Below are 16,478 nucleotides of genomic sequence, written 5' to 3'. Positions count from 1 at the left end.
CCGGCCCAAGCATTTTCACATGCACTATGTCACAATACTCACACAAAAAATTAATATGCAATTTTTCATTGATATGCCAGCTTCTTACCAAAGAGTGTCGTGAAGCGAACCGGTAAACAGCAGAATTACAAGTGACGCCAGCTTCAAAGCATATTTTAATTTAATATTGTTCTAGAAGCATCCAGAACATCCGATGATTCAGATTGCTTGTACACACATCTCCACTTTAAGATTTAATACAACTGCAAATAAGCCTGTTTCTCGAAAATGAAAAAATTTTGCAAATTAAAAATTTTTTGTGGGAATAAAATGTATTTGTGTCACGTCAATATAAATTAGACATTTTTCATGTAAATGCTATGACATAGGTATATATTTTATAAGTTGCTAAATTAATGAAATGTAAGCAGTATTTTTTGTGAAAGACCTTACATTGATTTTATAAGTCAGACATAAAAACAAGGTTGTATTTTATATTTTGTTGTGACATTGATGCGAAGACTAATTTTCGTAGCATAATCCGGTAGCGTTTAAAATAATTCATAAAAACTCGACTGACTTTGGACAAGACAGAGATTCGGCAGAAAACTAAATCATTGTGTAAATATCAGAAACCATAAATGAGATATTTTGTATCCGAAAACAAGTGCAACCATAGCTGAAAAGTTACTAGACAATCTTGGTTTGTTGTAGTACTGAACCATGACTGTACCCAAGCACGCACCTGGTCACCCGAAGTAAATCGATGGCGACGAATGTCTTTCTTCAGTGCTAAAAGGTATGGAAATCGCATGGGAAGAGTCGGGACTGAATGGAGGATGTGTAAGGGTATTCCAGCGAAACTTCTGCAGATTACTCGTAATAATGTTGGCAACATATGTCTCCATATGCAACCGCAAACTTTTATCCATGGAGTATCTGACCGTCTTGTCTCGCATTGGGCTACATGTATGAACATTTACGGCGCTTACGTGTGAAATAATAAAGAATTTACGCACTTTTTTCACAAATGTAAATTTCTATGTGTAGGATGAAAAAGTTGCAACTTCTGTGTGGTCCTTGTCACCATACCAGGATGGAAAACGCACTGAGGTATGTGCACATAAATTTGATTTTAAGAATGCAGAGGGAACATGAGTCACTTTAGTTCAAGCTTTAGGCTGACATGTTTTAATGAGTTGTGCATGCTGGTCCAAAAATTGTACTAACCTTGCTCTAATCAGACTGAGCTTTTCTCACGCTACCGTCTTATCAGACACTAGAAACAGCTGTTACTCTGTAATATCTCTTAGGAATGTCTTACTGAATCGGATACTAAGCGCTCTTTGCTTCTGCGTCTGACGCTCACTTAAATTTGGTTATTACTCACAAGCCCCGATAGACAAAACTTTTCCATTACTGCACTGTCTCACGCCTCTCCATTGACAACATGCGTCCGCACTCGCATACACCTACTTACACAGCGCAACGCTAATGCAAATGCAGAAGGATAATTTACAATACTAATGCTCAAGTACATGATGTTGTATGTGTTAATTACTGGACAAGTGAAACCTACAGTATATACAAAAAGCTGTGTGTATTATAACTGCAAGATAAATCGCCTTTGCAGTGTACACAAGAAGAGTTATATTGTTTACAGATGGCTCGAATTTACTTTCCATGACACAAGCATTAAAAATTTAACTTTAAATGTTTAAGTTCCCACTACTAAAGAATTCCTTCCAGTATTTCGTTAATTCACTAAATTACACTGACATATTTAAGGTATTTACATATTACGTCGTACACATGTTTTCTTGTTACTGTTTTGAATGTGTTGGTTTCAAAGTTGTAAATCTGGAACTCTCCTACATGACACATGACATGGACGACAGTTGCTGGAGGCGGAAGCTTCTTCCTCCTTAAATCCGTTTCCTTTCTTCTCTTCCTCACCTTCACCATTTCTGCGCGCTTAACTTTCGATTACAAGTTTCAACATATTTACCAAGACGCCAGTATTCAGTCTCCAGCTACACTTTCGTTAAGTGTTAACTCCTCCGAAACTGCTTCACTTTCACTTCTTTTTCATCACAGTACCTCTGTCACCTTCTGCTCGATCTTATCCCAAAATACTGTTTCTGTCCTCAACACACAACCCGTATCTTCATAAAAGTACACCGGCGGAAAAGAATCGCAGCACCAAAAAGGAGTTGTGCGACATAAACAAAAGTTGGTAGGCATATTTCTACATCTGAAAGATGATGTCTATAAATATTTAGCATCCAGTCGCATAAGCGTGTCCCCTATTTACCGGGTAATCAAAAAGTCAGTATAAATTTGTAAATTTAATAAACCACGGAATAATGTATATAGAGAGGTAAAAATTGGCACACATGATTGGAATGACATGGCGTTTTATTAGAACCACAAAAAAAAACAAAGTTCACAAAATGTCCGACAGATGGCGCTGGACAGCAAAACGTCAGTGAATGCGCATGGCAATCGTGTATAAAAGGAGCTGTAATGAGAGAGAGAATCAGATGCGCCAGCAGTCGCAGCATGTTGACGTTTCCTGAAAAGGCGCTTTTAGTGAATCTGTATTATCAGAATGGGGAATGAGCTAGTTCAGCGTTACGATCCTATCGCCAACAGGAAGGGGATTCGAACGGGTAAAGGTCCGTTGACAAATGCAGCTGTGGAGAGAATGATTTCGAAGTTCGAAGCCACGGGTTGTTTAGACGATAGACCCTGTAGTGGCCGACCGAGCACAAGGAGTAATGCTGCTGAGACGGTTCAGGAAGAAATGGAGACTGTAGCGGGTTTGTCTATGCACGGGGAAGTCAGCGCTCGTGCAGTCGCACGTCGCACCGGCATTCCATACACTACTGTTTGGTGGGCACTTAGGCGTACCCTCCAATGCTATCCGTACAAAATCCATCGGCATCATGAACTGTTACCTGGCGATTTAGTGAAGCGGAGGGCATATGCGGTGTGGGCGTTTCCAAAGATGGCGGAAGATGACGATTGGTTGAGTAACGTGTTGTGGACCGACGAAGCTCATTTCACGCTACGAGACAACTGCAGAATTTGGGCTACCGAAAATCGTATAACTGTCGTGGAAACTGCTTTGCACGACGAGAAAGTCACGGTATGGGTTGGATTTACCACATCTACCGTTATCGGGCCTTTTTTCTTCGAGGAATGCGTGATTCTGGTTTTATAACTGCTACCGTGACGGTTGAGAGGTACGCCGATATGTTACAAAATCGCATCATCCCCAGCCTGGCTGATAAACACCTGCTGGAACGTACGATGTTTATGCAGGATGGCGCTCCACCTCATATTGCTAGACGCGTGAAAGATCTCTTGTGCGCGTCGTTTGGTGATGATCGTGTACTCAGCCACCACTTTCGTCATGCTTGGCCTCCCAGGTCCCCAGACCTCAGTCCGTGTGATTATTGACTTTGGGGTTACCTGAAGTCGCAAGTGTATCGTGATCGACCGACATCTCTAGGGATGCTGAAAGACAACATCCGACGCCAATGCCTCACCATAACTCCGGACATGCTTTACAGTGCTGTTTGCAACATTATTCCTCGACTACAGCTATTGCTGAGGAATGATGGTGGACATATTGAGCATTTTCTGTAAAGAACATCATCTTTGCTTTGTCTTACTTTGTTATGCTAATTATTGCTATTCTGATCAGATGAAGCGCCATCTGTCGGACATTTTTTGAACTTTTGTATTTTTTTGGTTCTAATAAAACCCCTTGCCATTCCAAGCATGTGTGTCAATTTGTACCTCTCTATCTACATTATTCCGTGATTTATTCAGTTTTCAAATTTATACTGACTTTTTCATCACGCAGTATATTAGCGCCACTGTAAAGATGCAAGCCAGGTTTGCTTTAAATACATGCTGTAGCGGTCGTGACCGTTAGTTACCTTCGACATTGGACGTGGTGAGTAGATATCAGTCAAGAATGCCTTTAAGGTGGCAACGACGCCATTATCAGAACCTCACTGGTCCTGAACGAGGTCGTGTAGCAGGGGTACGAGAACTGAGGTTCCTTATTCGATAATCCAGAAAGACTTGGCAGGAATGCAGCCACTGTACATGATAGCTGTTGGCGATGGTCGCGACAATGTGCAATCGCAAGAACACCATCATGTTTGGTATATGGCCCTGGCGCATCCTACATTATCTGCAGCAGCAATCTGAGGAGCAGTTGGCAACACAGTGACACAACGAACTGTTACAAATCGGTTACTTCATGGGCGGCTCCAAGCCAGACGGCCTGTAGCGTGCATTCCACGGACTCCAAACAACCGCCATTTGCGACGTCAGTGGTGTCATGCGAGAGCTCGTTAGAGGGCAGCGTGGAGGTCTGCTGTATTTCCTGATGAAAGCTGGTTCTTCCTCGGTGCCAGTGATGACCGTATGTTGGTTAGAAGGAGTCCAATTAAGGCCAGCAACCAACCTGTCTGCGTGCTAGACACACCTACCTGCACCTTGAGTTTGGGTCTGGGACGCTATATCGTTTGACAGCAGGAACACCCTGACTGCAGAATTGTACTCAATCTGGTGATTCGACCTGTCGTGCTGCTATTCACGAGCAGGGGATGTTTTCCAACAGGATAACGCTCGCCCGCATACCGCTATTGTAACCCAACACGCTCTCGAGAGGGTCACCATGTTGCCTTGGTCTGCTCTGTCACCAGATCTGTCCCAAGTCGTGCACATAGGGGACATTATCGGACGACAATTGCAGCGTCATTCACAAACAGCATTAACCATCCCTGTACTGAATGACCAAATACAACATGCATTGGACTCAATCTGGTGATTCGACCTGTCGTGCTGCTATTCACGAGCAGGGGATGTTTTCCAACAGGATAACGCTCGCCCGCATACCGCTATTGTAAGAGAGGGTCACCATGTTGCCTTGGTCTGCTCCATCACCAGATCTGCCCCAAGTCGTGCACATAGGGGACATTATCGGACGACAATTGCTGCGTCATTCACAAACAGCATTAACCATCCCTGTACTGAATGACCAAATACAACATGCATGGGACTCAATCTGGTGATTCGACCTGTCATGCTGCTATTCACGAGCAGGGGATGTTTTCCAACAGGATAACGCTCGCCCGCATACCGCTATTGTAACCCAACACGCTCTCGAGAGGGTCACCATGTTGCCTTGATCTGCTCTATCACCAGATCTGCCCCAAGTCGTGCACATAGGGGACATTATCGGACGACAATTGCAGCGTCATTCACAAACAGCATTAATCATCCCTGTACTGAATGACCAAATACAACATGCATTGGACTCAATCTGGTGATTCGACCTGTCGTGCTGCTATTCACGAGCAGGGGATGTTTTCCAACAGGATAACGCTCGCCCGCATACCGCTATTGTAAGAGAGGGTCACCATGTTGCCTTGGTCTGCTCCATCACCAGATCTGCCCCAAGTCGTGCACATAGGGGACATTATCGGACGACAATTGCAGCGTCATTCACAAACAGCATTAACCATCCCTGTACTGAATGACCAAATACAACATGCATGGGACTCAATCTGGTGATTCGACCTGTCGTGCTGCTATTCACGAGCAGCATTCCAGGGGATGTTTTCCAACAGGATAACGCTCGCCCGCATACCGCTATTGTAACCCAACACGCTCTCGAGAGGGTCACCATGTTGCCTTGGTCTGCTCTATCACCAGATCTGCCCCAAATCATGCACATAGGGGACATTATCGGACGACAATTGCAGCGTCATTCACAAACACCATTAACCATCCCTGTACTGAATGACCAAATACAACATGCATGGGACTCCATCCCACAAACTGACATCCGGCACTAGTACAACACAGCGCATGCACGTCTGCATGCTTGCACTCAGCAGTACGTCACTTAACACTGGTTATTGGTGAACCAGCATTTCACATTTGCAATGGATTATGTAGTGCTTACATTAATGTATGATGTTGCAATGTTAATCAGTTAAATGTGTACCTAAACAAATGTATTCGCTAAATTTCATTGCTATACATTAATTAATTTTTTGGTGTTGGGGTTTCTATTTGCGTCAGTGTACTTCCAAGTCTGTGACTACCTTTCCATTTTCTCAGCTGTCTTTTTGTTCATTTAGTAGGATAAATGTTAATTTTTATCTAATCGGGTAGAGTATTTCATTTACATAAACAAATAATTTGCACATTAATATTACATGAAAGTACAACTAAAGAACACAGTTACAGATAAGGTAACGAACCTTAAAATATACTTGTTCAATTTTAGCAATTTTATGTAAGGATAAACAGCAAAAACACAAATTAAGTCAACATTAAAAGCATAGACAATAAATAAGATAAAGAACACTATGTGAATCTCCCTGTTTTAATTATAGACGAAAACCTTCCCATCGCAGTAAGGTGACAAAACTTTTTCATTCCGCATCTGTGATAGTTTTGCCCACACCTTCCGACGTTTTCTTGCGTTCTTGTTAGGGGCTGTATTAAATGTTATTTCTACTAGCTAATCTCAAATAAAATGAAATATGTAACTCAGAAAAATGATATCTTCCATGCCACTCGTAGCACCTGGACCTAAACGTAGAAACAATAAAGAACACTTTTTAAGTACAGCTGTGTTGAATAGGATGTCTACATAGTGTTCTATGACAGTTACAGAATAACAGTAATTTCCCAAAATATTAATGAGGACTTGACCATTACTGGCACTGTCGTTTATAATTCTCGTGACCACTGGGCTAAGTCTGTGTCTTTACTAAGATGGTATCTGTTCTTTCCGACATGTCCGAAAGAACAGATACCATCTTAGTAAATATATAGTTAAGGCTCACCGACCACTTGACCATCTTCTTCTTCTGTGCGAATGCACAAACCGTGCCCGAACTCTTACGGGAATCGGCAACGCGCCGCGAGTAATGAGTATAATGGGCGGGGGGCACTACGAATGTAGTGCGGGACAAAACGTTGAGAATGTGGGTTTCGCGGGAGGCGTGCCAGAGATAAATGCCTGCAGTCGCGCTATCCTCTGTGTCTTCGGTAGCTCAGATACATAGAGCGTCTGCCATGTAAGCAGGAGATCCCGGGTTCGAGTCCCGGTTGGGGCACACATTTTCATCTGTCCCCGTTGACGTATGTCAACGCCTGCAAGCAGCTAAGGGTGTTCATTTAATTGTAATTTAAGTCTGTGTCATTTGGCAAGAAAAAAGGCTTCTATAATCGTACATCAGTATTGGCCAGAGATATTCCTAGGTTTGAATTCCACTAGGAACATTGCGCCACACAACAAGGACGGTACAACGTAACGGCATGGAGATTAACGAAACGGAGGATAACTCCCCTAACGTCATTGCCAATCCGTTCTGCCAACGTGAACCATTATTGTTACACTTCATGAAATAGTTTCTCGTCTGTACAGCAGTAACACGAAAACTATAGGTTGCTGCAGTCGTGAACTGAGTGACACTATAACATTTTTTGTTATCGGACTGTACCAGCTTAAGACCTTGTAGCGATCTAGTTGGTCCGGTACTCCTTCATGAAATAATTTCTCGTCTGCACAGCAGTAACACGAAAACTATAGCTTGCTACAGTCGTGAGCTGAGTGACACTATAACATTTTTTGTTATCGGACTGTACCAGCTTAAGACCTTGTAGCGATCTAGTTGGTCCGGTACTCCTTCATGAAATAATTTCTCGTCTGCACAGCAGTAACACGAAAACTATAGCTTGCTACAGTCGTGAACTGAGTGACTCTATAACATTTTTTGTTATCGGACTGTACCAGCTTAAGACCTTGTAGCGATCTAGTTGGTCCGGTACTCCTTCATGAAATAATTTCTCGTCTGCACAGCAGTAACACGAAAACTATAGCTTGCTACAGTCGTGAACTGAGTGACACTATAACATTTTTTGTTATCGGACTGTACCAGCTTAAGACCTTGTAACGATCTAGTAGGTCCGGTACTCCTTCATGAAATAATTTCTCGTCTGCACAGCAGTAACACGAAAACTATAGCTTGCTACAGTCGTCAACTGACACTATAACATTTTTTGTTATCGGACTGTACCAGCTTAAGACCTTGTAGCGATCTAGTAGGTCCGGTACTCCTTCATGAAACAATTTCTCGTCTGCACAGCAGTAACACGAAAACTATAGCTTGCTACAGTCGTGAACTGAGTGACACTATAACATTTTTTGCTATCGGACTGTACCAGCTTAAGACCTTGTAGCGATCTAGTAGGTCCGGTACTCCTTCATGAAACAATTTCTCGTCTGCACAGCAGTAACACGAAAACTATAGCTTGCTACAGTCGTGAACTGAGTGACACTATAACATTTTTTGCTATCGGACTGTACCAGCTTAAGACCTTGTAACGATCTAGTTGGTCCGGTACTCCTACACAGGCCGTTCAGAGGCCTGTTTAAGTTTCTCTGCTACGTAACGAGCCAAGAGAAACCTAAAGAAAATGAAGACACGAACGAATTAAGACACTGGCTACGAGCGGACATTGATTGAAATCAATAGCGACGGTTGAAAATTTGTGCTGGACCGTGGTTCGAGCCCGGGTCTGCTGCTTACGAGGCAAATTTTCTGACCGCTAAGCTATCCAAACACAGAGGTCGTTGCAGCTGCACGGGATACCCTAGCAAACTTCCCGCCCGACACAAATTCTCAACTTATCCATTCACTGCTAATGTAGAACTCCTTGGCACTTATCCTCCTTACTCGCAGCATTTCGCTAGTCTCGTAATAGGTCGGGCTTGGTGTGCATCTACACTGTAGAAATCATTTTCCGTCTCGCTTAATTATGTACATGAAAATTGTTGCTAAGTTGCAGGGTTAAGTTACAAGTGGCGAATTAACCTCTTCTTCTAGTTTTGAAAACTGTCGTAATAAGAATAGTACCCTGCCACGCTGTTCTCTGAATCAATAGGGAACGAAGTAGCAGGCCATAGCAGCAAGAACGGTTTCAGCACTGCGACAATGGGCCGGAAGCCAAGAAGCATCCAGGGGTGTCTGTAGCCACTCAAAAATGCTTTTATATTATACCAAGCCGGATTATTCGTTGAGGTAAATGATAAAACTAACTGATTGTTTAAATATAATTAGGGAGAAAGAGGCGCTTGATGGGTATGTGAAAAAGTTTCATCTACAGCAAAGCCATGTTTTAAATGTATTTCTTAGTTCTCATTGGCAGTTTGGAATTACACTCCTGGAAATTGAAATAAGAACACCGTGAATTCATTGTCCCAGGAAGGGGAAACTTTATTGACACATTCCTGGGGTCAGATACATCACATGATCACACTGACAGAACCACAGGCACATAGACACAGGCAACAGAGCATGCACAATGTCGGCACTAGTACAGTGTATATCCACCTTTCGCAGCAATGCAGGCTCCTATTCTCCCATGGAGACGATCGTAGAGATGCTGGATGTAGTCCTGTCGAACGGCTTGCCATGCCATTTCCACCTGGCGCCTCAGTTGGACCAGCGTTCGTGCTGGACGTGCAGACCGCGTGAGGCGACGCTTCATCCAGTCCCAAACATGCTCAATGAGGGACAGATCCGGAGATCTTGCCGGCCAGGGTAGTTGACTTACACCTTCTAGAGCACGTTGGGTGGCACGGGATACATGCGGACGTGCATTGTCCTGTTGGAACAGCAAGTTCCCTTGCCGGTCTAGGAATGGTAGAACGATGGGTTCGATGACGGTTTGGATGTACCGTGCACTATTCAGTGTCCCCTCGACGATCACCAGTGGTGTACGGCCAGTGTAGGAGATCGCTCCCCACACCATGATGCCGGGTGTTGGCCCTGTGTGCCTCGGTCGTATGCAGTCCTGATTGTGGCGCTCACCTGCACGGCGCCAAACACGCATACCACCATCATTGGCACCAAGGCAGAAGCGACTCTCATCGCTGAAGACGACACGTCTCCATTCGTCCCTCCATTCACGCCTGTCGCGACACCACTGGAGGCGGGCTGCACGATGTTGGGGCGTGAGCGGAAGACGGCCTAACGGTGTGCGGGACCGTAGCCCAGCTTCATGGAGACGGTTGCGAATGGTCCTCGCCGATACCCCAGGAGCAACAGTGTCCCTAATTTGCTGGGAAGTGGCGGTGCGGTCCCCTACGGCACTGCGTAGGATCCTACGGTCTTGGCGTGCATCCGTGCGTCGCTGCGGTCCGGTCCCAGGTCGACGGGCACGTGCACCTTCCGCCGACCACTGGCGACAACATCGATGTACTGTGGAGACCTCACGCCCCACGTGTTGAGCAATTCGGCGGTACGTCCACCCGGCCTCCCGCAAGCCCACTATACGCCCTCGCTCAAAGTCCGTCAACTGCACATACGGTTCACGTCCACGCTGTCGCGGCATGCTACCAGTGTTAAAGACTGCGATTGAGCTCCGTATGCCACGGCAAACTGGCTGACACTGACGGCGGCGGTGCACAAATGCTGCGCAGCTAGCGCCATTCGACGGCCAACACCGCGGTTCCTGGTGTGTCCGCTGTGCCGTGCTTGTGATCATTGCTTGTACAGCCCTCTCGCAGTGTCCGGAGCAAGTATGGTGGGTCTGACACACCGGTGTCAATGTGTTCTTTTTTCCATTTCCAGGAGTGTATTTCATTGATAATGATGAATGTCATTTCTGATTTATGTTTAATAAGCAAAAATCGCAGACCAAACGCTTATGACACAGCAGGCTGGATTCATATTGGGAAACTGGGCACCAATCAAATCCTCTCCCTTACAGAACTCTTAGAGAAAGGATTTGAAAACAAACTACTCACAGGTGTAGCTCAGGTAAACTTAAATTTTGCATACGATACCGTCAATCACTCAGTCATAGAATACTCATGAAAAAACTCTGCATTTAAGAACCATTAGGTCACAAAAATTATTGATCTCTGTTGCAAAACAGACTGTTTTTTGTAACACTGGTGGGTAGAAAAATTCGTTGGCGTCGACAAAACAGAGGCGTCGACAAAACAAACGTCTCGCCCAGAGCAATGTCGTGACCTCCGTTTTATTTAATAAATACACAAATGATCAACCAATACCAGATTGTGCTACCTGTCACGCTCACAACAGGCAAACAGAGAGCTGAACCTCGAACAAGGAAAGAGCTTTGAGGAAGAGGAAAGAAAACTGGAAAACTTGGAAGAGGAAAGAAAACTGGAAAACTTGTTAAACATCATGCCTGAATGTTACCAAAAGCATTCCGTCAAACCATACCCCAAGAAAACACAAATTAGCGCTTTTCACCTTCTCTCAGAATGGGCAAACAGGAACCTGAAAGTCACCTGGAATGGCAGCAGCCTGGAACACAACGCCAAGAAGTTGCCGCCAGGAATAACATCTTGAGGGAACTAGTAATGGGAAGCCAGACCAGTTGCTTTAAGAAGAACTTCTCAAGCTGTTTGTTTATCCACTGCCATATACGCACGATGACCCCTATGATCCAGATCTGCACATCCAAAGAAGAAGGGTCAATAAAAGCCTAAATGTCATATGTAGGCTAATAATAAAATGCATGAACTCCACACTACTTGGTAATCTGTATTAAGCAAACGGATTCTCAGATCCTCAATCCTGAAGAATTGCACATGAGCATACAGAAAAATTTTAACAGACTTTAGATGAGCGCCACCCTCTACAAAATGCCTCACGCGGCCCTGGAACACTTAAATCACGCTAGAGATATCTTGCAACCGAGCTAAACAAACACACTAACGAATATATCCAAATGGGACCTTAAAGACGAAGCAGGCAACAAATCTGATTGTGGTGTACTTCAGGACATGTAGCATCTTGACGCGTTAATACCCGGTAAATAGATTTTAAAACTGGAATTTCTGAGATTTGATACAAATTGGAAAATAATTGCTGCTCGGGGTAGATGTCACCAGATGGTGGTTGCGCGCGTGTTGTCGTCCGCAATACTCTCAATTCAGCGCACTTCTTTTTTTTTAAAAAAAAAAAAAAAGAAAAGAGAAAAAAAAGAAAGATCTGTCAGCGCTTGAAGGCGAGTTCAGCGAGAAGCGGACTGCGTAGGGTATTAAAACCACCAATAAATTCAATTACCCGTGTGGACCTGTGTCCGACTAGGGTAGACTGTACGACAACATCATTGTTAGAGGACGAATGATCGAATCATCCAGTGTATGGTTTGCCAGAAAAATTCCACAAGATACAAGAAATGACCTATACAGGTATCCAAGTGACTTACTGCATAATACTCAATGAAAATCAAACGATCAGTGTTCGGTCGTTAACGTCCACTATAGTCCGTGAGAAGAGTGATTGGTACTGACAGTTCCGGCGGGCAGACGGCGCTGTTGCCGAACGTGGCTCACAGCACGCGGCGCTCTGTCTGCTACACGCATTCTCTAGCAGCAGAAATAAAAGAGAGACAAAATACAAGTCGTATTGGTACGCGTGAATTTATTTAAAGTTGATGCTTGAAATATATTAACTCGAAAACTGATAAGAGCTATTTAGTACAAGTATCTAAGATGCTGAAACATAATAAAGTTATTTGTTAAACTTCACAACTGAAATAAAAACTATTTCCGCAAGTTGTTGAACATTAGCAGTTTTGGTTTCCATTGTTAAGTATTAGCATTATTAATTTGTTCTACTACAAGCTACAGAATAATTGGTCAGTGTATTAAGAGTTATAATCTGAAGAAAGTACTCACAATATGATGATCTGGTTGTAGATCGATAGCAAACTCCCTCCTTACATTCCTGAATACGTTGTAGTTACTGTAATGGAAAAACACCACTCACATCACTGTCAGAATCTGATTTGACATTGTCTTCCTCAGCACTACTCGAACTATCACTGCTCTCTCCCAGATGTATAATTAAATTTTCGATACATTCTTCCACAACCCCTTCGGTTTTGGCCGCCTCTCTGATGGCACTTGCAGTGCTGTTTACAATTTTTGCCCACGTCTCGCTTGTCACTTTATTGATAGCTGCTGGAAGGAGAGTTTCCACTTCAGAGATCGTGAATTTTTTATTGTTTGCAGCAATGTAATTTAGTGGTATGGAGGAAGCCTAACGATTTCATGCCCGTGCCTTTTAGCAATCTCGTGAATTACATATGTTGGAAATTGGGGTTTCTTTTGTGCCACAATTTCGAGCAGTTCCGCCTTTCTTAAATCTTCTCTGAAATCTACTTTTCGCCGTTTCAACCACTGAATGATATCGTCTTTTTTTGTTGCCAAGGTTGGTGCCTTATCGTGAACAACGGAATGATAAGGCGCATTGTCCATAACAATCACTGATGGACTTGTCAGATTCGTCATAAGCGATGTCTCGAACCATTCTTGAAATACTACACTGTTCATTTCTTCATGGTAATCTCCCGTCTTTTTTGACCGAAACATTTTCAGGCAGTTTGGCAGAAAACTTTTCGATGTTCCTGCATGTAAGACAATAATACGCCCTCCTTTGCCAACAGGCACTGCCATTGTCCCCTCGGGCGTTCCATCATTCCAGCCTCTACGTTAAGAATTGCTGGCATTGATCCAAGTTTCATCTAACCACACTATACATTCGAATTCCACACCCATAATCCTGCGCAGAAATCTGCACCGCCATGCAACTACATCTGTCCTTTCCATTAATATTTTGCGTCCGTTAAACAGTGAATAGCTGAAGCCTATGTCTTTCAACACTGTACGCAATGAAAATTTGCTCCCTTTAAAAAGATCGTCTTTCTGAAGCGACACCTGTAATTTAGATAGAGTGGGATGTTCCCTTCTCTTATAATAGCTGTATATATGACGACGAATAGCGTCTTTCTGAAACTCGTCCAAAGCTGTCACCTGCTTATTTCTCGGTCGCTTCTTTCCTGGTGTGTGCAGCTTTGTTGTGCCACTCTCGTCACAATCTACACTATACTGTTCTTTCCCCATCTTTACAACAGTGTTCTTACTTATTTTCAATGCTGCTGCAGTTCTCTTCACAACCTGAACAACAGGAATTAAGGGCCCACCTTTGTCCTTTTCTTTCTCAAAGTAAACCCTCACAGAGCACACGAATTCACGGGCCTGGGTGTGTAGCACACTTTTCTTCCTCCGTTTCACTTCTTGTGTTGGGCTGGTACTACCCGCCGCACTAGACATTGTTTACAACGAAACATAAACAAAGAAACATGCGAATTCAACTTCAGACAAACGACGAACGATCGCACCGCCTGCACGCGAGACACTGGTAAGTTTCATAAGCGCGCGCGACCGGGTTTCAGAGCGGCAACGTGGCCCTTGCTACCCGCTCAAAGTCAGGCCGTCATTGGCTGCCTGCCTGCGGTCGCTAGGCAACGGAAAGACGCTACCGAGCTGTTAATACCAAAGACTCGTCTCCCAGACTATAACAATGTAACGGCGATTTCTCTGTTGCAGCCGCACCAACCTGAGAAAATAGCATATGAATTAAAAAACACAGAGAAACGAAGAGGTCTGAAATGTAATTGAAAGGCAGAACAATTTTGACATTGTACTATACTAACGAAATTTACATAAGATTTCCATAGGAATATTTACAAGAGCGCAGCAGAATGGCCACGGTATCTTACCAAGATAACACACGAAAGGAAACTCTAACAAGGTTATCGAAACATCAGAACAAAAATAGCGGACGAAAGGAACTGGTCTATCGTTTGCATCTATCTAGTAGGCATGAGGTTTTAACGATCGATACATCAAAATAAGTGGGCAAATTCAGTAGATGCACAGATGCATCGTTTACATGGTTATTGTACGAAATAGTAATACGTGCAATGTCTGACAGACCTTCAAGGCTTGAAGGTATACGAAACACTGACTGTCTTGAGGTCTTCGACCATCGTTAGGGTGAGGCCATGATACCGTAAGTTGCGTCGTTTTCATCTTATAAGGTAATTTAGTGCGTAATGGCAACTGGTAATGGTTAAACATACATGTACAGTAACAAAATCAGAAAGTACCACAGACAGGAGAATCAGACAACAAAGTTGATCAGTTATTTACATATATCGCGTTTGCTACAGAAAACTGTGATTCATTTCCAGTTTTTAAAGCATAGAGCCATGGATCAGTCCGAGATTCAAATGATCAAAATTTTCAGAGAAATATAGAGTGCTTCAAATAAATGATGAAGATCTTGCTCAGCTGTGAACTACACATAGTGTAGCAGATTTCAATAATTTAATATCGTAAGTCTGTATAGAACGAAGCGTGGATGAATTGTAATTCAAACCATGACTATTGCTACAAATTTGGCTTGATACAATGTTAAGTTGACTCGACGTCTCCATGGATCGATCGTCAGCAGTGGTCAAGAGGAAATGTTCAATTTATATGGTCACAATGTAGACACGATGTCCTTCGTGGATGGATTAGGAACATCCTTCAAAGAAATGTAAATTTATAACTCACAGTAGACTCACAGTCCTCTGACGGTGGTTGACAGAAAAAACGTCCAAATAATGTGAATTTGTACAAAAGAAAAGTAGGTCTTCTCATGATGAATAGTGTTGAAATCTTCTTAGAAAATGGATGTGTGTAATACCAAAGTAGACTCACGGTCATCTGCTATAGTGGTTTATGACAATTTTTTTGGTGATGTAAACTCAATGTAGACTAGCTGTTTTTATATTCTGCACGCCCGGAAGAAAAAGCATGGAGTGATGGGGGTAGACAGGAAGAGAGGCAGGTGCCTCCTCCTCTAGCTGATAACCACATGCAGCTGCCCACCTACACCGTCATCGTAGTGGCGGTATGCGGAGGCAAGATGCGTTAAGTGCGCAGGCGTGCATAGTAAGACTCTGTGAAGTGTTGCCAACACGCAAGGCTGCCAACGCTGCATTCTGAACTGATGCCTCTCACAGTACGCACATTCTTGTTCTACACAAAACTTTGATCACGATCCGCTGCACTAGGTACTTGTTTATTATATATACTGTCTTTAGGTTGTTACCATACAACCTGTCTGCTGACTCGACAGTTATTAGGGTTCAGGGCATGTAACGTAAATGAACAACGCGGCTTAACAGACCAGAAAGATTTCTTAAACTCTCATTCATATTAAAGTGAGAAAGTGGCGCCACACCCACCCTGGGTTGTACATATGTGGCATATACGGAAATTTTAACTGATGTTGCAGAAAGATGTAGAGTTTAAGATTGCTTTCACCCTGTCAACAATCAGGTTCATAGCTGAGTCATATGGTCGACTATCGCGCGCGGACACGCAACATGCAAGTTCGCGAAACTTCTAAGCTCGTCGTACGTGTGCTTCATTTGTGATAACATCTGAGAAAAATGCGTTACCCGCAAGAACACAAGATTACAATGTCCCAGGATTCACAATACATCAGCATCCGGCGGAGACCAGGCAGGGGTGATTAAACACCATTACTGTATATTACGCGCACAAACAAAGT

General features: G+C 43.5%; 1 pseudogene; it reads left to right on the top strand.

Annotated features, from left to right (window-relative positions):
* The window catches only part of LOC126195709 (PHAF1 protein CG7083-like), a 36,867-nt pseudogene extending 22,337 nt beyond the window's left edge, over positions 1–14,530 (top strand).
* The last annotated feature ends 1,948 nt before the right edge of the window (positions 14,531–16,478 follow it).

Source organism: Schistocerca nitens, chromosome 7 (assembly GCF_023898315.1).
Source record: "Schistocerca nitens isolate TAMUIC-IGC-003100 chromosome 7, iqSchNite1.1, whole genome shotgun sequence".
NCBI lineage: Eukaryota > Metazoa > Arthropoda > Insecta > Orthoptera > Acrididae > Schistocerca > Schistocerca nitens.
Note: the sequence above shows the minus strand (reverse complement) of the source record. Positions and strands in the feature narration are given on the sequence as shown.